The 27,014-nt window shown below is 42.9% G+C and overlaps 1 protein-coding gene across 3 annotated transcripts in view; it reads left to right on the top strand.

The window, feature by feature from the left end:
* Positions 1–27,014, top strand: part of ZNF827 (zinc finger protein 827) — a 261,480-nt gene that overhangs the window by 994 nt on the left and 233,472 nt on the right. The gene's annotated exons all lie outside the window — the stretch shown is intronic.

Genomic DNA, 27,014 nt, shown 5'->3' on the forward strand with positions numbered 1-27,014 from the left:
TGGGGTGCGGGAGCTGCGCCGAGGCGGAGGCAGGAGGCAGGGCGGCTCGCGGCGCGCGAGGTCCCTGCAGAGCCGGAGGGAGGGAGGAGCAGGGCTCCTGGCCGCAATAAAATGCGGGGTCAGTCGGATCAGACGGAGCCGGCCGAGACTCGGGCTCCCAGACCCCCCTGGCCGCCGAGCCTGAGCAGAGTCCGGGACTAAAGTGCATCCTAACCCTTCCCGGCTGCAGCCTCACGAGCCTCCAGGAGACACAAACCCGCAGGCACGGCCCGGTCCCCTTCCCCTCCTCCACCCCGCGCCCCCGGTCGCTCTCCGCCCTCCCTCACGCTTTTCTTTGCGAGACTCTTAACTTTTCCCCCACTCCCTCTCCAGCTCCCCCCACCCCCCAATCTTGCTCCGCTTTGAGTGTTCCGAGATGCTGCTAAAGCTAAAAGTGAAGGAGAAAGAAGCAACTAAAAATATCCCCCGGGGCCGCCCGGCTCCTTGAATGCAGGGAGGAGGGGGCAGGGGCGAAGGCGTGGGGCGGGGTGACGGGAGGAGGGGACGCCGAAGGCGCCGGAGGGAGGGGTCCGGGGAGACGCAGGGTCAATTTCTCTTCTCTTTTTTAAAATTTTTTTTTTCCCCCCTTGTGCTCCCCTCTCCCGGCGGCTTGGCGCTGCTCGCAGCCTCGGGGCTGCAGAACCCGGGCCCGGGTTAAGGGGGAGAGGGGGGCGGGCGCGGAACGGGAGCGCCGGGCCGCCCGGGTGTCAGGCCGACGTGGTCGGTCACCTGAAGTTCACGGAGGGTGGGGGAAGGGTTAAGGTTATGGTGTCTCGGGCTCGGCGGGTGTGTGAGCGTGTGCGTTTCCGCTGCAGACAGGCAGCGCGATCGATCTCCCCCCCGCCCCCCTCGCGGAATAGCCGCGGCGGAGGCTGCCCAGGGGACCGGGAGGGGGCGCCCCCGCGGCTCGGTGTCAGCCAGGCCACGGCCGGGGCAGGCGGCAAGGGCACTCGCCGGCAGCCCTCTCTGCAAACATTCCTCTTTCTTTCCCCTTCCCGGTACGCAGGAGTCGACGCACAGGGCTTGGGTTGTGCTTTTTTTTTTTCCCTTCCCCTTCCTTAAAAAAAAAAAAAAAATGCCCCTGTGCAGTCCTTTCTTCGTCTGCCCGCTAGAGGTTCTGAGGATAATATCACATATGTAATATATATGCACATAAAATCACTCTCCGGCGACTGCGTGTGTAGAGAAATTTTGTGCGAGGAAGAAGGCGGGTTGAGTTGGGGAGGGCGAGTTGGAAGGCTCCGCGCTGCTGCGATTCACAGAAAACTCGCAGCAGTTGGTGGAAAGAGTGTTGTGTGCGTGCACATGGCCGGCCGGCCACAGTTCCCAGCTCTTTTCGGGGTGTGTGAGGGAGGAGGGAGAGGAGGCTGGAATCCTGGAGGGGGCCCAGGGGAAGCTTCCTCCACTCCACAGAATGGGCTTCAGTGTTCTCGGCGAACTTGCCCTTAGATGGCAACTTTGGGAGCTGATGAGCATGTGTGTGAAAACCGGGGCGGTGAGGTTATTTGGTCATTTTCCTTTCTTCTCCCTCTGCTTAAAAAAAAAAAAAAATAAAAAAAAAAATGTTGGCGGGGTTAAAGGGAGGATGGGAGAGGAGAAGGGATTTATCTGTTTCGGCTGTGACGGAGATAGAACGCCTCCCTCCCGTTGTGTGGAGCGCTTTTGGGCAGCTGTTGCCTGCCCTGCTGGTGACCTTGACCCTGACCTGGTGCGACTACCCTTTCTGTCTGAGAGGAAATTCAGGCTCCATTTTAGCTCGTGTGCTTGATGGGCCTCTCCTGCATGTTGGTCCTTCATGATTAAGTTATGTTTTGTGAGTGGGATCTCCCATCCTGCTTTCTAGACTGTTAGCCACTCAAAAAAAAAAAAAAAAATCCTCTTTCAGTCACATAAAGCCACTTTTACTGAAGTAAGAAGCAATTACCTTTTGGAAACACTGTAAAGTCCCTCCAGTTTTAAAGGGAAGCCTTAATTTGTGAAGCTTTCCCACTTACCTCTGCTCTGAATGGATTTTTGTGGATGTGTGTGCTGCCTTTTCTTCGCGTGGTTTACACATGTTTTGTAGGCAGTTTCATTTAGACTAAGAGCAATTTCTGAGCAAATGGTGTATTTTGCAATTCAGTCAGAGTAACACAAAGCTTGCTAAGTGCCTGGCCAAACCTGAAGAAACGTGCAGTGGGGTTGGGATTTCATAAATTTGGTCATTTAGTAGTCTTTGGTGAAATTAGTGTTAATTTGTGTTTATTGTAGGAAATAACTGTGGATCTAAGTCCTGGTTCTAAAGCTAACTCTTGTTTATTTGTTTACTTTATGTGGGAGGATTTTTTTTTCTTTCCCTAAGAAACTATTTAATATAAGTTAAAATACAGTAAATCTAGGGATTAGAATGGCATTAATAGAAGTCATCACAGAATTTGAGAAGTTATATTGGGGTAGTTGTGTAATTTGATCCTAAAAGAAGTTACATGTGTAATGTGGGCTTGTGGTATTGAGTGGGTGAAGGGGATACAGAGGAGTGAGATGTGGAAATTGCTTTTAAGCTAAAAGAGCCCTTCTGAGCAAGTACTAAAGTTGTTGGCAGCTGCTATTGACAGTTGTTTTGAGAATCTGGAAGACCTGTAAACCCACATTTTTAGATTACAAATTGGAAGACAAACTCATAAAGGAAAAGTGTGTAGAAAATTTGAAATGCTTTCTGTTTCCCCTGTGCATCACCCCCAAAATATGACTGAAGATTTTTCTAAAGCACAAACCACTGCTCCTTGTAGATGAGTCCTCTTTGTTTAAATCTGTTGTTGCTATGTGCCCTCAAGTAGGAACCAACTCATAGTTGACCTTCCAGTATTCATTCAGAGCCAGCAAATCAGAAGTGAGGAGATTGCCCCTCTTTCTCCCCCGGAGCACCTAGTGGATTCAAACTGTATGCCTTTGGCTTGTTAGCACAGCACCTTACCACATGTCTGTGTGTTTGTTAAATCTGTGTGTCTGTTACTAAGAATAGTACTAGTCAGGCTCAAGCTGGACCCACAAAGCCCAAGCCCATGCACCTCCTACCCTAAGGCTCTGAACACCAAGGAACCTGGAAGTCCTCAGCTAGAGTGGATTAGTCCTGGAAATCCAGTCTAGCACTTGGTATTATCTGATATCAAGTTGGGGTGAACCTCAGCCCTGGCATGGTGTCCCAGCAATTCCCTGTGCTGGGCTCTGGCCTGCTAAGGTTTCCTACCTCCTTCTGTTCAGCTAGACACCCATGGGACTGTTCAGAACCGAATTAGCTTTGGGAATGGGCAAGCCTTTAATTTGACACTACCAACCTAAGTGTTTGGTTTCTGATTTCCTCCTGGGCCTCTGAAGTTTTTGTTTAGTCCCGTTTTTGTTATATGGGCCTAATACCTATGCAGAAAAAACGGCCTGTCCTCCAGAGCAGAATGGGGATCCAACTGTTGTTGATAAGACAGAGAGAAGGTCTTCTTTGATTTTTGGAGGTGGTCCCCCCAAAAGATGTTAAGCCTGTGTTATGGTGCTTATTGTTGTTGTTATGTGTCGTCGAGTCTTTTGCGACTTATAGCGACCCTATGTACAGCAGCCCTAAGCCCTGCTCTATCCTGTGCCAATCGCACTGCCTCTGACACACCCATCCTGATTACCCCAGTCACTGAATCAATCCATCTCATAGAGGATCTTCACCTTTTGTGCCGTCCCTCTACCCTCCCAAGCATGATGATGTTCCTCTCCAAAGACCTGTCCCTCCTTGCAACATGCCCAAAGTATGTCAGACGAAGCCCCAGAATCCTTGCCTCCAAGGAGTTGCTTGGTTTAATCCTCTCCAGGATGAATCTGTTTGTTTTCTTGGCAGTCCATGGTACATTCAATACTCTTCTCCAGCACCACAGCTCAAAGGCATCAATTCTCCTTCTATCCTCCCTAGTCATTGTCCAACTCTCTGATGCATAACAAGTGATTGCAAAAACCATGGCCTGTATCAGGTGCACCTTAGTCTCCAGAGAGACACCGTTGCTCTTGAGTACTTTAGAGAGGTCCCTAATAGCAGACTTTCCCATCGCAATACGTTTTTTCGATTTCCTGACTGCTGGTGCCAAGAGTGTTGACTGTGATATGGTGCAGGTTAGCTTTAAAAATTATTATTTAAATAATGTCTTTGTTTCTTGGTCAGGCACAAGAGTTATCATTTTGGGATTTAAATATGACACTGCTATTGTTGATGGCTCTTTTTCAAAGTGCTTTTTATAAGCATGGTCAAATACTGTATTTAAAAAAAATCTTAGAAACTTTGAGCTAACACTGCTACTGTTGGCCAGGCATGGGACTAACTCTTTATGAATGCTATTTCATTTGGGAGCCCAAACTCAAGAGTGATAGAGTGAGGAAGGGGCTTTTCCTCTGCCTGTTGAATTTGTAATTCCTTTTGCCCTTGGTGCCATCAGCACCCTAAAGATTTCCTCATTAGCTTCTATTTACCCATAAATGTCTATCAGTTTAGATCCTGTTGTTTTTATCTTTGGAAATGTGCCTGATGCCTGCTCCCAAGGGAGAGTACAAAGGAAAACTGATAAAACAGTGATTTGCTATTCTAGTATTTTCATTGTTTACTTAGTACTGGGTCAAGACAAGAACAGGTTATTATGTTTTTCATTAAAAAAAAACAAACCCAACAACACTTCAAAAAAAAAATTTCGGTTTCTAGAAAGTAAAGAAACAAAATGAACTTTTTTAAAATTAGCATTCACAGGTCTGATAGCATAAGTGGTTTGTGATGAGCTTCTAACTAAAGGTTGGCAGTTCAGACCTACCTGTTGGCTCCACAGCAGAAAGGCTTGATAAATTGCTCGGGTAAACATTATACTCAAGAAAATCCTATGGAACACTTGCACTGTGTAACACATGAGGTCACTGTGAGTTCGGGGGCAACTCACATAAATAACTTATGTCTGAAGAAAAAGAAGGTGTAGATTGAACTCTTTAGTTATTCTTTTTTGCAGTGAGCAAACGCTGACTAACTATGGCAGAAACCATATAGGAAAAATTTTGAGCTTGAAGCAGCAAAGTATTTCACTATCAGGCAGAGCTGACGATCCTGAGGTATGAAGTTGCATTCTAGGCTGGAGCTTTATGATTATGTCTTCTCCTGTGCCACCCCTTTTGTGTCAGTTTCTCAGACTGTCTGGTTTGGTGTTGTTTGATGCCACCTGTATTTCAAGTGTTGAAATTTACCCTTGAACATAGCTAAACTCTAATTCCTTTCTTTTGAGTTGGAACAAGCTCATAGCTTACTCTCCATTGTATTTCCAGGCTAGTAAGGAGTTGCACTGACAGCCCAAAGGCACAAGGTTACTATCTACAGTTGTTCTGTGGGAGAAAGGTGGGCAGTCTCCTCCCATGTGATTTACAGTCTTTGAAAACCCACTGGAGGGTCAGCTATGTGTCTGTTCTGACTCGATGGCACATAACAAGAACAACAAATTGCATAGGAGGAGATTTCCCACCTTTCTCCTAAGGACGTGCTTGAAGGTTTGAATTGCCAAAGAGATGTGTTCTTTGGGTTAGCAGTGCAACTAACTTGCTAGGACTGCTCCACCAGAGCTCAAGCATAGCTAAAAGTAATGGAATAAATGATGCCTAAAAAGTCACATGAGATTTCAAAGTGCTGCTGAAGAAGAAGAAGAAATAAGGTATTACAAAGAAATGTGTAAGACCCAAATAGCTCTGTTGGCATGGTATGTGGCATGTTGCCTTGCTAACCAAAAGGTCAAATGTTTTTGGTGATTTGAAACTACCATTGGCTCTTTGTGAGGAAGATAGACAGTCTTCCCTTGTTAAGATTTATAGCCTCAAAAACCTGGTGTAAAGTTTTTATGACTCAATTGACTGGACAGCAGTGAGTCAATTTAAAAAAAAAATCCTAAAAGGGAAGAATTCGTAACATTTCTCTAGCTGAACTAAATAAAAAAAAAATTCAAGACTTGAAGAATTCTAAGGGGGGCGGGAGGTAAATCGAATAATGAGGAATCACCAAAAGAAGAAGGAAGAATACATGGAAGGACTGTACCCCAAAAAGAACTGGTAAATATCCAACCATTTCCAGAAGTTGTGTTTGATACTGTGTTTGATCAGAATTATATAGAGAAATAGATGAGAGAGAGAGAGAGACAGACAGACAGAGAGAGAGAACTGAAAGAAGTCCAAGATACACTACACTAAAGGCACTGACACAAAATTAGGCTTTGGGAATTGGCAGAACACTAGCTGACATGTTTTAACAAAAGGATCAAATTCCTGGAGTGTTCCTTACTTACTTACTCACTTTGAGAAATTTAGAAGACAATTGCCTGGGTGGCTGACTGAAGGAAATCCATATTTATGCTTATTCCAAAGAATGATAAGCTAACAAAGTGCAGAAATAATTGAACAATATCACTAATATGACACAAAAGTAAAATTTTGCTGAAGATAATTAAAGGATGGTTGCAGCAGCACATAGACAAGAAACTGCCAGAAGTTCAGGCTGGACTCAAGAGGATTATAAACTAGGGTGACAATTGCTAGTGCTAGATGGATCTTGGGTGAACACAGAGACTTACAGAAAGATATTTACCTCCATATACATATTGGAAACTCTGGTGGCCAGTGGTAAGAAACTGTGTTGCAATCCCAAAGGCAAACAGTTTTGAATCCACCAACTCCTCCGGGGTGATTTACTGCCTTTGAAAACCTGCCGAAGAGTTAGCTGTGGGTTGATTTTGACTCCACGAAGTTAAGAACAACAACATGTATGCTGTGCAAAGGTGTTGTAGCGTTTAGATCAGACATTGGTGACTATACAGCATAATACATTATAGGTAACATTGGGAAACGTAAGAATTCTATGACTCTTGTGTTTATGGAGAACCTGCATATAAAACAAGAAATATTAGAAGGAAATAAGAAGATAATGTGTTTAAAAATTGGAAAAGTGTGTCGGGGCTAATGTCTTTCATCATACATACTCAGTCTGTATACTGAACAAATGATTTTAGAAATTGGGTAATTTGAAGAAGAATATGGCATCAGGATTGAACGAAGACTCATCAGCAACTTATGATATACTGATGAACTTGCTTCCTGAAAATGAAGAGACTTAAAGCACTTACTGAAAGGCTAAGACTGCAGCTTTCACTACGCATTATATTTTTATTTTTTTTCTAAAAAAACACACCTCATTGTGGTGGAGTCAGAACCAACTCCTAGTGTGTTTCCGAGACTGTAAATCCCATAGGAGGAGATGCCTCATCTTTTTCCAGAGAAGAGCTACCTTTCAGTTAACAGCACAACTTTCTACACACTATTGCTGGAGCTCAGGAATTGTATAAAGAAAATAAACATTCTCTCAATTGAACCAGTAAACAACATCCTGATAAACAGAAAAAATTGAGGTTGTGAGTCATTTCAGTTTGCCTTGGATCACAAGCTGCATATATGGAAATAGTAACCAAGACATCAAACAACATATGGTATTGGGTCCATCTGCTACAAAAGATTTCTTTAAAGGGTTATCAAGCAAAGATGAAATTTTAAAGATGAAGGTGCCTCTGTCTCACCTGTTTTAAGTCATGGTAATTTCAATCACCCCAAAAGGTGGACAGTGAGTGCTGTTGTTTTTATTTAGTGCTGTCGAGGACTCATAGCTTGAGTCTGTGAACAGTGGATCTGAGTCCTGCACTATCCATGCCATCCTCATCATCTTTGATATACCCAAGTCCGTTGTTACAGTCATTGGCAGTCCACCACATTGAAGGTCTTTCCCTCTTTTGCTCTCCCTCCACCTTTCCAGGCATGATGTCTCTTTCCAAGGAATAGCCCCTCCTACCAACCTCCCAGAAGTACATGAGATGAAGCATCATCATTCTTGCCTCCAAGGACCATTCTCCAAGTCACATCTGTTTCTTCCTTTGGCAGTCCGTGGGATATTCAGCACTCTTCTCCAATGCCACAAGTCAAAGACATCTATTCTTCCGTTATCCTTATTCACTGTCTAGCTCTCAGATGCAGAACAAGTGATTGAAAAGACTTTGGCTTGAATCAGGCACACCTTAGTCTTTAAACTGACATCATTGTTCGTTAGTGCTTTGGAGAAGTCCTTCACAGCAGACTTTTCCACTGCAGTATGCCTTTTGATTGTTTTGAATACTGGCTGGTACCAAGAATGTTTATTGTAGAACCAAGTAAGATGAAAACATTAACAATGAATAAAGGAAGACAGAAGAAAAATTGAATACTTGCATTATTGTGTTGGTAAAGAGTATTGGGTGTACCCTGCGCTGCCAAAGGAATGGAGAAATAACTCTTGGAATCTCTAGGTTGGACATGTGATTAGGGAAGGGGCCCAGTCCATGGAGAAAGACATCATCACGCGTGGAAAAGTAGAGAGTCATTGAGACGATCCTCAATTATGTCTACAACATAGTGCTCGAGTGGAGCACGGATGATGAAGACGGTGTGGGACTTAGAATCAGTTTAGCTTGTTGACTCTAACAGATTAGCCTCGAGTCAAAATGGGCTCTTCAGCAGCTAATGACAACACTCTGCCATCAGAGCATTCCAGGGTTCCTTACACTAAGGAGGGGACCACTGAGTTTTCCCATTTGGATAAGTAAGATCGTGAGAACCACAATCTTTTTAATACTTCAAAATAGTTTGCGATTAAAACACACACACACACCCCAAAACCACAACAAACCAGGCTTTAAATTTATCTGCCTGCTGCCGTCTCACTTTGGGGATGCCACAGCTGGTGTGAGTTGACAAGTCCCTGCACAAAGTGTTAATAAATCATGCTGGAGAGTATAAATTGGACAGCTTTTGGCCAGTTGTTAGAGCTTGCTGTGCACTTGAGATTTTAAAGTCTGAATGGCATCTATTAGAGTTGCGAGGGAGGTGTGGAAAAATCTCTGTGAGGCTTGTAGAATTAGATGGACAAAGGCCAAGGCAACACCCGAGGGAGAGAGTTGTGTTGGTGGAGTAACCAGCAAGTTTCACATGGGGTCAGAGGCTTGTCTACAATACAAGAAGCTCTAATAATGTCATGATGCTTTTGTAGGAAAGATGAGAATAGAAATGCATGGTGCCTAGCTGGGTTGGTAAACTTAGTGATCAGTGTAGTTTGAGTTCACATTTTATCTCTATCATTTTGTGAAAGAGCAAACTGACCTGTATTGCTCACCCTGGCCACCTTATATAGGAATTGGTACCTTTAGACTCAAAGATGACAAAGAAAACGATGGTGGAGCCCAAACTGCCACTGTAAAAAGTTCCCTGAGTTTCCAAGACTGGTCGGTAATTTCTATCTGTGAAATCAGAAAGGCCTCAGAGTCCGTCCTGCGAGTCGCTTAGTATGCTCTTGACCTTTCTCATTTGAAGTTGGGTTGTCCTCCCCACTTGTCCTTTCTAAATATCTGCTGGAATAATGGGACAGAGGGAAGTAAATCTAAACACAACAAGTGGAAATGAAACCCTTTGTTCTGAGTACATACTGGGAACTCTTCAGTCATTTAATCAGACTCAACCAAGAAACAAGATAATGAGAAGGTGACTTGCAAAATAGGACTTGTGGGGTTATTAAAGGACTTCTCACCTAAGATTTTATAGGTCTTGGGCTTTGAGATGAAAGAGTAGCTTTTGGGTTTTCTCTTGTTGAAAAAGGCAAGGTGAGGTCTAGTTATGATAAGGTGTCTTCCTCCCATCCTTGACCATAAATTTTCATCCCTTTTGGGGCTTAATTAACATACCCTCACTGAGATTCTCTTTTAGAGGTACAGATTGAGCATGGTGGTGCCATGTCCTATTTCTGATGAACAGCTCTCCGATGCCTACTTTGCAAGGTGTAGATCTGTAATTCACGCCATCTAGGGCCAAGTGTACAAAACTCTTGTAGATCATGGTAGTCAAAATGTGTTCTGTCATATTTTATAAGGAAATAATGTGTGAAGCACAGGCCTTAGAAATAGCTAAGACTACTTGATAGCCTGACGTTTCTAGCCATATCTCCCCTTCTGTTTATGGGCAAGTTTTGTATTTCCATCCCCTGTCTGTAAATTACGTTTTTTATGATATTAGGGACTAGTGTATGACTAGGTGTTGAAGCAGGGCCCTCTCAGATGTCTCTTATCATTCCCCAAGGACCCACCTTGGGATTGAATTGCTGCAGTTACAAGGTAGTTTCCTAAATTAAAACCGAGCTTTGACTTCATACTAATCTTAAACTGGTGGGTGCATATTACTGTTTATTTTATAAAAGCCAGCTTCTCTGTCTGTATAGATGCGCGCGCATGCACACACACACACACACACACACACACACACACACACACACACACACGCTACACTGTAGCTAATTTTATAAAATGTACAGGGATACACGCCCACAGCCTGAGACCAGAATGTAGCCTTTAGCAACTCTGCTTTCCACAGATTGACCCGGGGTTGAATTAAATGCAGGCATCTTCTGAGTGCCTAAAAAGGATACTGTTTCCTACCATCCAGTCCCTTAGTAAAAAACAGCCTCCACCACTACAATCAAGAAGTTCCACATCTGCTGTACTTAAAAGACCAAGTGTCTTTTCAGAACAAAATCCAAAAAGAGCAATGTTTTACCTGTTGACAGGGAAAACGTGCCCGCCTTCTCTGATCCATGCCCCTCAGAAAGTAGACCATAAAATATAACGGCTCACTCTTCTCTGGTCATTTCCAAATGGGACAGGAAAGTTATTAGACCGCATTAGAAGTGAAATGTGAAGGGAAAAGAGGAGGTGAGAGCAATGCAGAGTCTTGTGCTCTGAAGAATTGGCCTTTAGAAGGAACTGGACTGGATGAGGACAGAGAAAAATACTCTTTTATGTGATCAATCATCAGCACTTTGTTTATCTGAACTTCTGAAACCAGCTACTTACTGTACTTGGGGAGGAAGGTAGATTTTCCTGAAGTTACATATCTTACATTCTGTAGTGTACTTTAAGAAGTTATTTTTTGTTCTGTTTAATTTTGTTATGTCATTTCATCCAGCGAGGAAGTGTCCCCTGGGACTTTGCCCTTTTTTCTCTGTGTGTATTGTGCGTGGTCTTGCTAACATGAAAACAGAGAACTCATGTTTTTAAAACGTATACTGTACGGCTTAAGCTTGCAAACTGGCCCTCTGTCATTGATGAGCTGTGTGACCTTGGGTTAGTAACTTGTCATCTCTCTGCCATCATTTTCTCTTCATTTAATGATGCTGTTAGTGCCTATAGGTAGAAGAGTTACTGACTGACACAATGAGTACTGTACAAGCAACTCTGTCTTTCTCACGTGTCTTTTTAACACCTTGGCCATAGAGTGAGCTCAGTAAATATATGGCCTTGAGGGTGGCCTTGTGGAAAGAAGCTGTGCTGAAGTCTCAAAGGCATGTGGTTCAAATCCACTATCTTCTCAGGAGAAGGATAAGCAGTCTCCTCCTGTGTGATTAACTGCCTCTGAAAACCCACTGGAGGGTCAGCTATAGGTTGGTTCCATTTGATGATACACAACCACCACAACCACAGCAACTCAATGTAAAGGAGCCCTGGGATGTAGTGTATCATAGGTTGCGTTGCTAACTGAAAGATTGGCAACTCAAGTCCATCAGCCGCCTCATGGGAAAAAAGACAGGCAGTCTCTTTTCAGGAAGATTTATAGCCTTGGAAACCTGATGAAAAGTCACAAAGTGTTGAGATTGACTTGATGGCAGTGAGTTTGGTTTGGGGTTTGTTACTAATATGTGGCATAAATTTAATTGGCTTACATTGTGATGCTATTGTTACATACTATCTGAGCCCATGTCCTTTCATAGCAACCCCATGTGACTGAGTGGAAGTGTATCAGAAGATTTTCTAAGCTGTAATCATTAAAGAGGTAGATTACCAGTTCTTTCTTCCATGGAGCTGCTGGCAGTGTTTGACTGCCAACCTTCCAGTTAGTAGTCAAGTGCTTAGCCATTGTACCATTTCTACCTAGAACTTTTTGTTGCTTTGGATTATTTTTTTTTTTTTTTTTAACTTTCTGTATGTCTCTTTAGAGTAATAATAGTGTAGTATGGTAAAATTCTTTTATAAGGCTATTATTGTAGTGCCTGGCTAATACTTGTTTTATAGGCCAACAATATTATATTAGACTTTTATTATAGGAAGAGTTCTCTTGTTTATATGATTTGATTTGAATTATACCTGAATTCTGTAATAAATTTATGAATTATGACCAGGTTTTTCCATAAAGTGAGGATAGTAAATCCTCCTTCACAGACTTGTAGTGAGATTCAAATGAGAGAATAGGTGCTTAATAAATGTTTATTTATTCATTCATTTATTCAATAGGCCATGCACTGATTAAAATTACCTGGGGGAAATTGATACTGAGTTTTACTGAGTTTTCCATATGTTATGTGGGTTAATAGTTCACATTTTGCACAAAAGGAAGGAAAGACTGGGTCTGCAGTTTCTAATCTCAGAACCACCCCAGGAGAGCACACTTGAGGTGGACGTCCGCTCCCCACCCACCTACCCTAAGGTGAAAGGATTTCAGGGGGACTGTTCTGCTACGTGTAACCGATACAAGCAGAGGCCGCAAGCTGGTGGCCTACTGATGTGTTTTGACGCACACAGTGTGTTTAAAAAAATTGAGATACCATTTTGGAAAAGGGAGCTTTTACATAAAAATCTAAAATTTTAGTTCTTTTTTTCCTTTTTCTTTTTTAAACTTGCAAGAGCTGGCAGCACTGGGCCCACTTCCCCACATGGCAGCAATCTGCTGTAGTCGTTGGCGGCTGCCTCCCTTACTCTGGACATGTGCTCGACAGTCTGCCGCTGTTCCTACCACTCAGCCACCCTGTCCCCATATGCCTGTACACCTGCCCACCTCCCTCGTGGAGCTTACCTCCCAGCCCCTGCAGGCATTTGGGTCATTGTACAGTCCCCAGTGTTCTTTGGGCTTTTACTTTATTAGGGAGGTGAGAGCTTTGTAAACTACCTTCTAGAACAGGATCAAGAAGCAGGAGTCTCTGGTTGGCACAAAGTTAAACACTTGGCTACAAATGGAAAGATTGATGGTTTGAATCAAGAAAGGCCTGGCAATCGGCTCCTGACAGATCATAACTGTGAAGATCTCATGAAGTTTAGTTCTGCACTCCCATACCTGGGGTCACAATGACTCAGAATTGACTCTACAGCAACTGATTTTATTTTGATCAAGAAGCAACTAAGGGTTGAGATAGGTTCATGAGATCGCTTCCTGCACATCCCACACCCTCTTCATCTATGATCATTCTGAGTCCTTAACGTTCACTGCCTCTGTTTTCTCACTTGTAAAATAGGAGAGGTCAGGGTGTTGCAGTTCTATGGGGACTGAGTGAATTTGTACACGTAGGTGCCTAGTAAGTGCACAACCAATGCAGGTTCTGTTAGTGTGCTTAAGGCTTCAATACGTTTGCAGCCAAGGATTGTTGTAATTCTGCTGTGTAATTAATCAAACAGATCTACTTCAAACACAGTTTCTGATCACCACCAGCCATTCCAGTGATTGTAACCTTGGCTGCACAGGAAAATCACCTGAGAGATTTTAAAAATGTAAACACCCTCAGAGATTCTAATTTAATTGGCCCAGAGTGGATGCTGGGCATGGACACTTTTTAAAAAGCTCCCTGGATGATTGCACTGTGTAGCCTGAGTTGAGGACCCCTGAACGAATCAGAACTCCCACACTAGGGTGATGTCATTTCAGCCAAAACAAAGACATGTGATGCTGAGCCTGGACAGCTAATTGGCAATAATTTGTTAGATTCTTAAACCCTAAAAATAGCTCACACACCTGACTCTGGCTTCTTGAGGTTAGAAACCAGAGGCTCAGGGGTCAGGCAGGAGGCACAGACTCCAGTTTGTTTCTGTCACCCTCTACCCCTGTCACCTGGGTTCCTTACTAACTTCCTGACCTTGGCAAGTCACTTAAGCTCTTTGTGCTTTAATAGCTTCGTCTTCATACATTAACCAAATCTGTTGTTTGACTCTTGTTTTATTGTGCACACAGCACACTTTCGCTGTTATCAGCTGTTTATGAGGCAGGAGAGAAAGGCTCCTTCTCCCACCAGTTAGACAGAAGTAGAGTCTGGGATGTGGGGAGAGGAATAAAGTAGATTGAAGTCACTGCCAATTGAGGTACCAGCTAATGTTGCACCATCTCATGGCTTCTTGAGACTGATTCTTGCTCTCTAACTCCACTCATTGCTGTCTAGTTGGACCTGACTGTCCAGCGTCAGATCTGAAGGGAAATGATTACCATCTTTCTCCCATGGATCTGGTAGATTTGAACCTCCAGAGAGGTGCAGCCTTTGGGGACACACTGTAACTCCTTATGGTCTATGCCACTAGAGCTTCCTGTGGCTCTGACGTCTGTGATGCCTTAATGTAATCCTACAAATAAGGGATGTGCCTGTATCACCTGAACTTGCCCTTGGAACCCCTCCTCTGCAGGAGGACCCCTGGATGCTGAGGAAACATGCAGGCTCTGTGATCCATGAAACCAGGTGCTGCCAGTAAGACTTCTTTCCTCCAAGATTTAAGATTTTAGTATTTTACCTTAGACTAAGCAGGGGATAATCTAGTCACACAAAGTGCCATTTTCTGGGGTTCGAATCATGCATTTCATATGGAGAACAGTGTCTTGGTGTAATGGCCTGGAATTATGAGTCATTTTCTAATCTGTACTTGTTTGGCCCCACTTGTAAACCCAACAGTCCTCTGCGGAGCAAGAAACACAGCTGTATTTGGGAGGAAACAGAATGTGGGAGACCCTACACTCCAGAAATATTCCTGAAATGTGCTAGTATGATTTCTCCTTTCTAGGGGAAAGGAAGCCTCCAATAATAATAATTTACTGAGTTCTAATCTGAATTTTGGAGAGAGAGAAAATTGAATTAGAGTGAGCTTTTCTTCCTGACATTTATTGAATGAGAGACATTTCACAGAAGTAAGGTTTGGGTTGGCTAAACTCATCGTTAGAGACAAGTGATATGCACCAGTGGATATGAAATACTTCTTGATGGGTGAAAAGTATGTGCAGAGAAGGAAAAGAACAAAAGAAAACCCAGGTAGTTTCCATAATATGTGGGTGTCCTCCCTTAGGCTAGAACACAGGACTATAGAAATTAGAGATACATACTAATTTATCTTTTAAAATATGTGTTGATTTTTTTTATGACAAACGTAGGGCCTACATACCATAAATAATTAAGGCTACTCAGAAATGTTTCAAGAAAAAAATGAAAGCCCCCCTCTTCCACCTCCAGAGATCACCACTGTGAACCAACAAGTCATGTTTAAGATTCAGCCTTCATTTGAAAAATGGATGCATTTCAGCAGAGTTGGCTGAATTAATTTAAGCACCATATTCTGAACAAGGTCCGCAACATCGTGCTCATAAACTGATTAGATCACATCTGTAATGTTGAATCCGAGATTGGGTGCCCTGATTTAATAGGGGGGAAACTGATAAACTGCTCACCGGAAGGGAGGTAACGAGATCGTCATAGGCGCTTGAAATCATCAGATGAGGAATTAATTATTGAGGCAATTGGGAGTGCTTAATTGGAAGGAAGGAGGGAGAGTGGATGAAAAATCTTGCACTTGGTAGCTACGTTCACATGTGTGAAGTTCTGTCAAGTGATAAAGGGAATTCACTCGCTCTGAGTTGTCATTCCTTAAAAATTCTCATCTTTTAGTTGTAAACTGGTACTTAATTTTTTTCTTTCCTTCAACAACCAGTAACAGAGTTCATCTTTGCCAGTGATTAGACATTCATAGAGCTGAAACAAGTACGATCCCTGTTATTAAGACGTTCAGAGCCAAGTGAAAGAAGAGAGGAACAAGTATTTTCAGAGTTGTGCAGAAAGCTGGACCCTTAGGGTAGAAGTTACAGGGAAGGCAACTTTGGTTTGATTTCTACAAGGACTTGAACAATTCAAACAGTCTAAACTTTAAAACAGAAGATCTTGGGGTTATGACATGGCCACAGCCAATATTCTTACAGAACCTGGAGTGTTTCTTATGTTACAATGTATATTCTGAGTCAGTACATATCTGGGGTAGAAATGGAGATTCTCAGCAGGAGGTCAAACTGGAATGAACCAGTTTGAAGCCCTGGTTTATGAAGCAATGAGTTAAACCATCTGTTAGGGGTAATTTTCTAAGGATTCCAAGTAATATAGGGTGAATTGGAAAGGAGAAAGGTTGACCTCTAAAATAATTTATTTTTATCCAGAAGAGTTCTGTAAAACAAGTACAGCTTTGCTTGGTTTTCAGTATAAAATGGGAGATATGTTTCAACAGTAGGGGAAAGCATTTTGTAATATACTGAACTGAAAATCTTTAACATAGATGATGTCATGTTAAAGTGAATAATAAGGACTCCATTAATGGAGGGTTGTAGTCCAGTTAGAGCGTATTCTCTAGGAAACAGTTTTGAGCATTTACCTGGCTCCACTGACAGTTCTTTGAAATGTTGACACAAAACAATCACAGAGGATAAAGTACAAATCAATATGCTAACAAGTACAAGCCAATATAATATGAATTAGATGTGTAAATGTTTGAGGAAGGGTGGGGTAAAAGGGATGAGGGAAAGATTCTTGGAGAACAGTGACATTTAAAGCATCCTAAATGAAATACTGAATTTAGATCTTGAAAGGAGCAGAGAGAACATTGTAAGCTGAAAAAGTGACATTAACTGAAAGAGGTTGGAATAAAGGTTTGCAGGAGACACTGATAGAAGGTACCCCATTGAACTGAAAAGGGGCCAAATTGATGGTATCAGGGTGGTGGTTGTTGTTCGTTGCCATTGAGTCCCCTCTAACTCAGACCAGCCCATGTCCATCAGAATGAACTGTTGCTGTGTTGTGTATGCTCCAGTCCATTGTTGTACCACTGCTTGTTTTGAATGCCTTCCAACCTGGCAGACTCGTCTCCCAGCACTACATTGGATAATATTCTGTTGTGACTCATAAGGTTTGCATTAGCTAATTTACTGCAAAGAGTGCTGGGTCTTTCTTCTTGGTGTGTTTCAGTCTAGAAACTTTGCTGAAATCTGCCCACCACAGGTGACCCGGCTGATAATTGGAATAGTGATGACAGAGTCCAGTATGATAGCTAAGTGTGAGGCACTGCAGTAAGACAGACGGACGGGTGGTGGGCGTAAAGATCGGAGGTAGGGAAAATGTAATAGGAAGATTGTTGTTGTTATGTGTCGTCGAGTTGCTTTGCTAAATTTTGTGATTTGGATAGAACTAAAAAAGCAAGCATGAAATGCAACAGCTTCTCTGACTGATAATAATGGAGATGGAGGATGATGGCCTGAAGGAAGAAATGAGTAGGGAGACCTGGTGAGAGCCAAATTCAGATGGCTGGCAATGAGACGAGACATCGAAAGGTGCTAGTAGAAGAGATGGGCCCGTGCAGGCTCCCCTGGGCCTCTGGTTCCTGAATGGTTGGCGAGGAAATCTTTGCTGCTGTGCCTCCCTTTTAAGGGAGCTGTTTGCAAAAACTAGTGCAGATTGGTATATATTTATATACACACATAGGAAGCTCTGGTGGCCAAGTTAGTAAGGAGTTGCATGCACTGTCAACCCAAAGGCAGGTATTTCAAATCCATCAGATGCTCTGCAGCAGAAAGATGGGAAGTCTCCTCTCATGTGATTTATAGGCTCTGAAAACCAGTTGGATGGTCAGCTGGGAGCCAGTTCCAGCTTGACTGCACTGGGTTGGGTTAAGTTGATATACACACATTTTATATATATATATATATATGTGTGTGTGTGTGTGTGTGTTGTTGATTGCCTTCGAGTTGAGCATAACTCATATTGACCCTATGAACTAAAGGCCTAAAGTATATATATATATGTGTGTGTGTGTGTGTGTGTGTGTGTTGTTGATGGCCTTCGAGTTGAGCATGACTTATATTGACCCTATGAACTAAAGGCCTGAAGCCCCTCTACAGCTATCAACATTTACCAAAGTTCATAGAGTTTCTGGAGGCAAGTTGTTTAGGAAGTGGATGCCACTCCTGCTTCCAAACCTGTCATAAAATGTTATTGGTTGAGTCGCCTGTGATGCATAGCAAACCTGTGTACAGCAGCTCTGAACTCTGAACTCTGTCCTGAACCAGTCTCACTAATTCTGACACACCGACCACTATCGTCCCAGTTACTGTTTCATCCAGGGTCTCCATCTCCTGCACTGTCCGTCCACCCTTCCAAGCATGATGCCCTTCCCTAAGGACTGGTCTCTCTTGACCACGTGACCAAAGTTAGTGAGGTGGAGCTTCAAAATCCTAGCCTCCGAGGAGAGACTTGGTTTCACTCTCTCCAAGACAAACCCATTTTCTTGGCAGTCCATGGTAAGTTCAAGACTCTTCTCCATGCACCACAACTTGAAGGCAGCTATTCTTCTATCATCCTTAGCCATAGTACAACTTTCTGAAGCATAACAAGTAATTGAGAAAACCATGGCCTGGATTAGGCATACTAGACTAACATCTAGACTGACATCATTGCTCTTCAGCACTCTAGAGAGGTCCATGACAGTAGATTTTCTTGATGCAATTTGTCTTTTGATTTCCTGACTGCTGGTATTAAGAGTGTTGATTATATATGTATGTGTGTATGTATATGTATGTGTGCATATGTGTGGATGGATAGATAGATAGGTAGGTAGATAGATAGATACTTGGAAGCAGGAATGGCATCCACTTCCTAAACAACTTGCCTCTGGAAACTCTATGAATTTTGAGAAACGATAATAGTTATAAAAAGGCTTCAGGTCTTTTGTTCATAGAGTTGCTATAAGTCGTGCTCAACTCAAAAGCAATCAACGACAACAACAACACAAACATATCCATATATATAATTATATATGTATAAAATGACATATAATAAAAAAGTGATTATCTGTAAGCCTATCTCTCAAACTGAACAAGTTTCAAGAATAATACACCTCTCTGTTATCATAGATAGGCTCTCTTCTTTCCAAATTTTGTTTCTGGTTTGTCTGCTTCTTCCTCGTCTGTCTTTCCTTGCCATTGATTTGGAACTGACTGAGAACTGACCCTCAAGAGGATTTTCAGAGGCTGTAAATCTTAGGACAAAAGATTATTTATCCTTGTTTTGTGGAGCAGCTTGTGGATTCAGGCTACTTTTGGGTTAGCAAGGGAACTTCCTACTGACTATGCTCCCAGAGCTCTTGTTTTCTTTATAGTTTTATCAGATTGCTTAGTTTTGCTTGATTTGGGGATTTGTGAAGATATCATCATGCATGCATTCTGTACCATGTTTCATTTAGCCCTGGTCTTTCTGAGATGTGTCTGTGTGATTGTGCTGTGGTCACTGTCACTGCTTGCTACTGTTACACAGTAGAAACAAACCATGATGGGTGTTTGCTTTGTCTCTACATTTTATTATTATGCTGTTGTTTTGTTGTTATACATTTGACTGGTTTTTTATTTTGTTTTGTTTTTAACCAGTTGCCATTGAATTGATTCTAACATGTGGAACCATAGTATGTGAGAGTAGAACTGTGCTTGCTGCACAGGTTTCCCTGGCTGTGATCCTTCTTATCCCAGGGTGGTCTCAAACTGTGAATCTTTTGATTAGCAGCCTCATTTGAAACCATTTTCTCTACCTGTGTGTTCATGGACCATACTTTGAAGACCATTGCTCTGAAGAAACTGTGAAGGTGTGGAAATTATACTAGATAATAATGGATGTTTTTGTTGTTATGTGCCGTCGAGTTGCCTGTGACTCATAGCGACCCTATGTACAACAGCCCTAAACCCTGATCTAGCCTGTGCCAATCTTATTGTCTCTACCACGCCTACCCTCCATAACCCCAGCCACGGAATCAATCCATTTCATCAAGGGTGTTCCTCTGCTGTGCTGTTTCTCTACCCTCCCAAACATGACATCCTTTTCCAAGGACGACTCCTTGCAACATGTCCAAAGTATGTCAGACGAAGCTTCAGAATCCTTGCCTCCAAGGAGCGGCCTGGTCTCACCCTCTCTAGGATAAAGCTATTTGTTCTAGCAGTCCATAGTATATTCAATACTCTTCTCCAGCACCACAGCTCAGAGGCATCAATTCTCCTTCTATCATCCCTAATCATTGTCCAGCTTTCTGATGCATAGCAAGTAATTGAAAAAACTATGGCCTGAATTAGGTGCATCTTAGTCTCCAGACCAACATCATTGTTCTTCAGTACTTTGGAGAGGTCTCTGACAGCAGACTTCCCCAGTGCAATTCATCTTTTAATTTCCTTGCTGCTGGTACCGAGAGTATTGATTGTCGAGCCATACAAACTAAAGCTGTTAACAATCTCAATCTCTTCACTTAAAGGAATACTTTCACTCAAGTACACAAAGGCAGAGAACTCTGAAGACAGGAAACCTATACCCCACAAACAAATCTGGACAGCTCCTGTGATATTTCTTTGAAGTACCTTTGAAGTGGCTTGTTCTTTCTGCAAGTCTGTGTGGAAATATGCTTTCTAGTCCATAATGTGTATGTGTTCCTTTTATAATAAAAGTTAGTTTAAATGAACTCATGAGTTAATTTTTTTCCTCACGCATGCATATGTAAAATTGTTGCTCTCTGAAGATGACCCCGCGTTTATCTTGTGACTTCCTGTGCCCTACCCTGCCCCTGTAGAGAAAGATAAGGTCAGTGGGCTGATTTACCTTGAGAGTGCGGAGAAGTATTCAGAGACAAGGAGGTTTCAAGTCTGGGGATCTGGGGGCATTCCTAGTGGTCTTCCTTTTCTCCAAGCTTATTCTCACCCCTCAGCCTAAGCCAGGACGATCTTCCACAACATGGATTGATACAGTAACTTACCATTGGGCTCAGACATTGAGCAGAGATGGTGGTGATGATGATGATGGTGCAGGGTAGAGTAAGAGCTGTTGTTTGTAGGGTCGCTCTGAGTTTTATGACTCAGCAGCACCTAACACAAGAACAAGCTCTCACTTCCCATTAATCCACTTGCCCAGCACAGAGGCTGGAGTGTAATGCTAGATGCCATCTAGGCGTTTACCTCCCACATGGAAATGGTCACTAAGGTCTGTTTATTCTGCTTCCAAATTTGCTCCTCAATTCATCGTACCTGTCCTTCTTTCTACCGCTACCTTACTTTATACCTTTATTCTCTGCCATGTTCTTGTTATATACCATCCGCTCAAAACCAACTGTTAGCTGATCCTCCTATGGGTTTTCAGAGGCAGTGAGTTTCGCAGGGGCAGATTGCCTGTCTTTCTCCCACGGAGTGACTGGTAGACTCGGAAGGAAGCTGAGTCTTCTCTCATGAGATTCATGGCCTTGAAACCCAAGGGAGAGTCAGCCAGTTGGTTTCCCTCGGTGGCACTGAGTTTGTGTTGGTTTTTGCCTCCTTTGTTTTGAGCCACACCATATTTTTTTGGTCTCAGTGTCATCATTCCCACTCCTCCCAAACCACGGCAATCTCATCTCCACATCAGTACTGCAGTAGTCCTTCCAAAACAGTCCTGTAATCCAGATAACCTCTTATCTAGAATCTCTTAGGCATCCACTGTAAGAATAAAGCTTGTGCTTCTAGACTTTACCTCTAAGCAAAGATTAGTCAGTGCTCTACCATCTAACCTCAGCCTCAACCCTTTCTTCTGCCTTTGCTTTATAGTCACATTAAACTATTTGTTCTGTGAGTCACTGTGACTGGACTTCTTCACCTTGCCATATAATTTTCCCTGTTTTTAAATGATCTTCCACCGTTTGCATTGCCTGATGATGGCCTCCTACTCCTTGTTCTTTCTTCGTTTTTCTGAGGTGGCTTCCCCACTTCTTTGTCTTTTCTGCCATTGTTCCATCTCCTGGGCACCACTAGGTGTCCTTTCCCCTGGTTCCCACAGCACCTGATACTCATCTCTAGGACGGGATCTCCAGCACCGTCTTACAACTGTTTACTTGTCTTTGTTCTTATTCACTGTGGCCTTTTGACGTGCTCTGTCTCTGACTTGTCTTCCTGTCTTCATGTACATCACAGAACCTAGTAAATATAGTTGTCATTTGCCACCAGATTGATCCTAACCTGCGAGTAGAATTGTCCCGTAGGGCTTTCAAGATTGTTTGAGAAAGTGTACCCTGGTATCTTTCTTTCACAGAGTGGCTTGCAGGTATAAACTGCCGACTTTTTGGCTAGCCGCTGAGTGCTTACCCACTGCATCACCAGGGGTCCTTGGTACGTATCATAGGTGATCAAGCGATACCACATAAATGAATGACAGAGCCATTTAAAACAGGTTACAAACTCAATGCAGCAGGTGTGCCATAATCATTGTTGTATGAATGAGTGAATGAATGATATTAAAAATGAATCATAGACTTGGATAGAGGACATTCTAAAAATAGCTGAATGAATGAATAAATGAAGCTGTTAAAAAATGGTCACAGAATGGGAGGTTTTAGAGAGGAAGACGATGTTGGAGAACATCTGCCATCTTCTTGTTTCAGAAATGAGAAAATGATTTGCCCAAGTTACACAGCTGGACTGGTTGGGATGGGATGAGCAAAGCCAGTGGGTGTGCATGTGAATGTGCCCTTGAGATGACTGGCCAGTTCACAGACATCAGTGTTGGAATTTTCTATAGCTGAAGGGGACTCAGTCATAGATGTCATGTGCTTCCGGAAGAAACTGGCCGAGAGGAGCAGGAGGCCATGGCCCACACCACAGGGGGGGATACCACAGTCTGTGAGCAAGAGAGAACGTCTGTGGTTGGAAGCCTGTGGTACATTCCAGATGGTAGAGTCTTCCCTCAGCTATTGGCTGTTGCTCTCTGTCTGTCCTCAAACAGCCAAGACAGTCAGATTTTCCTGATGACTGGGCAGATTCTGCAGCTGGATTCCATGGTCCCAACAACCAGAAGTTTCCTGCCTTCTTTGGTTGAGGTGGATTATGTGATAGAGCTGGGAAGCGATATCAAGTTCGGAGGCAAGCCTCACTGTTCCGAATGTGATGGTCTCTCATCTGAGATTTCTGGATGCTTCGGAGGGAGGCAGAGAGGAAATTCTTATTTTCAAAGTACTAGTTCTATGCCAGATGTTATCTTTACATAATTCTCATTCACCCTCACAATAGTGTGACGGTATGAATATCCCCTTTTATAAAGGAGAGAATGGTCTTATAGATGCTCTGCCAGTGGTCATAAAGCTAGTACATAGAAAGGTGAGATTTAAGTGAGAGTGTCTTGTTTTAAAACTTGTTCGTTTTTAATTTGCCATACTGCCTTATGCTCTTTACAGAGTTTATAAAAGCTGTTCATACAAGGGAGCTCTGCTGGCCTAGTGACAAGAAGCTGCACTGCAATCCCAGAGGTATGCGGTTCGAATCCAGCAGATGCTGTGCTGGAGAAGGAGGGGCAATCTCCTCCTGTATCAGTCAGATTCGACTTGACGGCACACACAAAAAATAATAATAAAAATTTTTAAAAAAATTTAAAAAGCTGTCTATGCAGCTTCTTTCTCTGCAGACCACTTTATTTTTTATCAATTTGATCCATTCCTGAAGTTCTGTGTATTTTATTTACTTAGCAGGAGGGCCATCTGTAGCTTTCTACTTTAAGGCTGCCTGTATTTTTCAGTTTGCACATGTCTTTGCCATAGTGTCAGAACCACCCTGGATGGGAGGAGGAGCGGGTCCCTACGATATAGATGAGGGATCTGAGTAATGAGGGGCAGGGCCTGCCACACCTTGTTTGTTTCATCATTGCACCTCCCAAACCCAGGCTATGAGTTGGTACACAGTAGGATTTCAAATGTTTGTTAAAAAGACATCAGACGGTGTGTGGCACAAACAAACAAACAGACAGACACACGCACATACAAACAAACACAACAACCCAAATCTATACTTTCAAGTTGATTCTGGCTCATAGACGCTAGAGTCTGAGCTGCCCCGCCCCATAGGGTTTCTGAGGCTCTAACTCTTTAGGGAAGCTGACTGCATCCTCTGTCTCCTGAGCAGCAGATAGTGGATGCAGGCCACTGACCTTGCAGATACCAGCTGAGCACTTAAACACAGCTCCATCAGGACTCTTTGCTATCTAGCTAGTTCATCCTGAATTGAGAGTGAAATGCAGGTATTCCAAGTCTCAGCATAGTGCTTCTTCCACTGCAAAGCCATCCTACTTTTCTGCAGAGCCCCAAACTGAGCAGTGTGAGAACCTTGTCATTAGCATGTGTGGGATTTGCGAACCCCCTGATTTGGCTCCATGATGGATTTCCGCACATCTAAACATCTCACATAATTTGGACATGTTGCTAGGAGAAGTTATTCCTTGATGAGAGGGACATCGTGCCAGGAAGGGTGAAGGGACGGTGAAGGAGAGGAAGACCTTCAAGCAGGTGGATCGACACACAGACAGTAGCAGCGGGCTTGAGGATGTCAGATATTACGAGGTTGGCTTAGGATAGGACAGAGTTCAGGTTTTCATAGGGTTGCTATGAATCGATGCAGCTCGATGGCACCTAACAACAAAACAGGGCCAAAGGAGCTCTGGTTGGCAGGACCTGTGGAGAGTTGTGCTGCTCAAACCCACCTATGGCTCTGAGAGGAAGATGGGCAGTCTCTCCCTGTTAAAATTTACATCCTTGGAAACCCAGTGGAGGGTCTCTATGAGCCAGAACGGACTTGGCAGCAATGCGTTTTGTTTTGTAAAGAACAAGAAAGTGCCTGAGAAGAAACTCTTTCTTACTGTTGTGGCTTTCTGTTTACATATGTTAATAGAAGATTTAAAACATCTCTTCTATCCCTGATTTTTTTGTTGTCCTTGTTGTTAGCTGCTATGGCCCCATATATAGCTGAACAAAACTTTACCTGGACCTGAACTGTCCTCATGATTGGTTGTGGATCAGACTGTTGTACATCCGAAGGTTTTTCTTGGCTGGATTTTGATGTACATTGTCAAATCTTTCTTCCTAATTCTGCTTAATCTGAGTGCTCCCGACAGAGAAGTGTGGTGACTGCGCATAAGCTGCATTGGTTGGGAATTGAACCTGGGTCTTCTGAATGGGAGACAAGGATTCTACCACTGAACTATCAATATTTGACCTTTTAACTGAAGATACTATACGCTGATTCTGACTCATAGCAATGCTCCAGGATGTCTTAGAACTGCTCCGTAGATTTGCCAAGGCTGTAAATCTTTATGGAAGCAGACAGCTTCATCTTTTTCCCTCAGAACAGTTGGTGGGATTAATCCTGTGTCCTTTAGATTAGGAGCTGAGAGGTGTAGTCACTATGCTACCAAGTGTCCTGCCTGACATTTATTTTCAGTAAAATGATTGGGAAAAGGATAGATGATCTACTAATGGGTTCACAGAATTTTAACACCAGGAAGATTCTTGAGATTATCTAGTTTGATGTCTTTAAAAATTTAAAAAAAGAAAAAAAATCTGTAGATCCATTATTTTTATGGAGAGCGCAGATAGGCAGAAAAGTCCCACAGAGGATGGCACTGGTTAGATGGTTCTAATTGGAGGAAAGAGGTGGAAAACCACACTTTGGCTAGAATCCTAGGACTTCCTGAGGTGTATACATCACGGATCTATTCTAATATTTCACTTTATACGTGAGGAAATAAAGCCATAAAAGTGCTCAGTGACTCATACAGGTGACTAGTTTTAGCAAACGTTGATGAGACCTCTGTCATCATGTATTTTGCTTTTATTATAAAGATAACCTGTTCTTTGGAGGAGAGGTAGCAAAAGTATGACTTGTTTTTGTGCAGCCCCTTGAGCTAAGCATGGTTTTCACAGTTTTAAGGGCGATTTAGGAAGAAAATAACAAAGAAGCAAAGAAGAATATGGGACAGCAGCTATATGTTAACTTAAAATATTTACCATCTGGTCATTTACAGAAAAGATTGCTGACCCTTGCTTTAGAGGGTTTATTATTTCTAATATTAACCTGGGATTACCAAAAGAATTTGACTTTCTCTAGGTATAGCTTCAAAACATGTTGTTATCATGTGCCGTTGAGTTGACTCTAATCTCAGCAATCCTATGAACAATAGCTCTGAACCCTGCCCTATCTTGAGCCTGTCTCACTATCTTTGACACATCTGATTCTATTACCCCAATTACTATGTCAGTCCATCACATCCAGGGTCTTCCTCTCCTGTGCTGAACCTTGACCCTTCCTAGTATGATATCCTTTTCCAAGGACTGGTCCCTCCTGGCATCATGTCCAAAGTATGTGAGATGGAGCTTCAAAACCATAGTCTCCAAGGAGCAACGTGGTGTCACCCGCTCCAGCACAGACCTGTCTGTTCTCTTGGCAGTCCTCGGTGTGTTCAATACTCTTCTCTAGCCCCACAACTCAGAGGCATCGGCTCTTATTCTGTCATTCTTATTCATCGTCCAGCTAACAGATACATAGCAAGCAATGAAAAGACCATTGCATGGATCAAGCACATCTTAGTTTCTGCACTAATATCTTTGCCCTTTAGCACTCTGTTGAGGGCCATGTTGCACTAGAGCTCCTCATTGTTGTTAGGTGCAATCTAATTGACACCTCAAAACATGTTATTGTTGATTGAACACGACGCATAGCGACCCTTTAAACAAAAGGCCTGATGCCTTTCAATAATTATAATTTATCGAAGTTCCTGTGGGGGAAAAGAAGGCTTAATCAGTTGAGTATAGTCTTAAAATACTTTTAAATTTGTATTCTTCAAGTGAACTTGATTCAATGCATTTAAATTACTGAATACATCTCAACCTTTCCTTGAAATATTTCTTTTGTGGGAGTTGTTGTTAAGTGCCATCCAGTTGCAGGTGACTCATAGTGACCCTACGAAGGAGAGTCCTCAGTGCTTGGGTGCCTTTCATCCTCTCTCCAGGTTCATAGGGTTT

This window comes from Elephantulus edwardii, unplaced genomic scaffold, assembly GCF_000299155.1.
Source record: "Elephantulus edwardii isolate Elephantulus edwardi_28Jun2011 unplaced genomic scaffold, EleEdw1.0 scaffold00053, whole genome shotgun sequence".
NCBI lineage: Eukaryota > Metazoa > Chordata > Mammalia > Macroscelidea > Macroscelididae > Elephantulus > Elephantulus edwardii.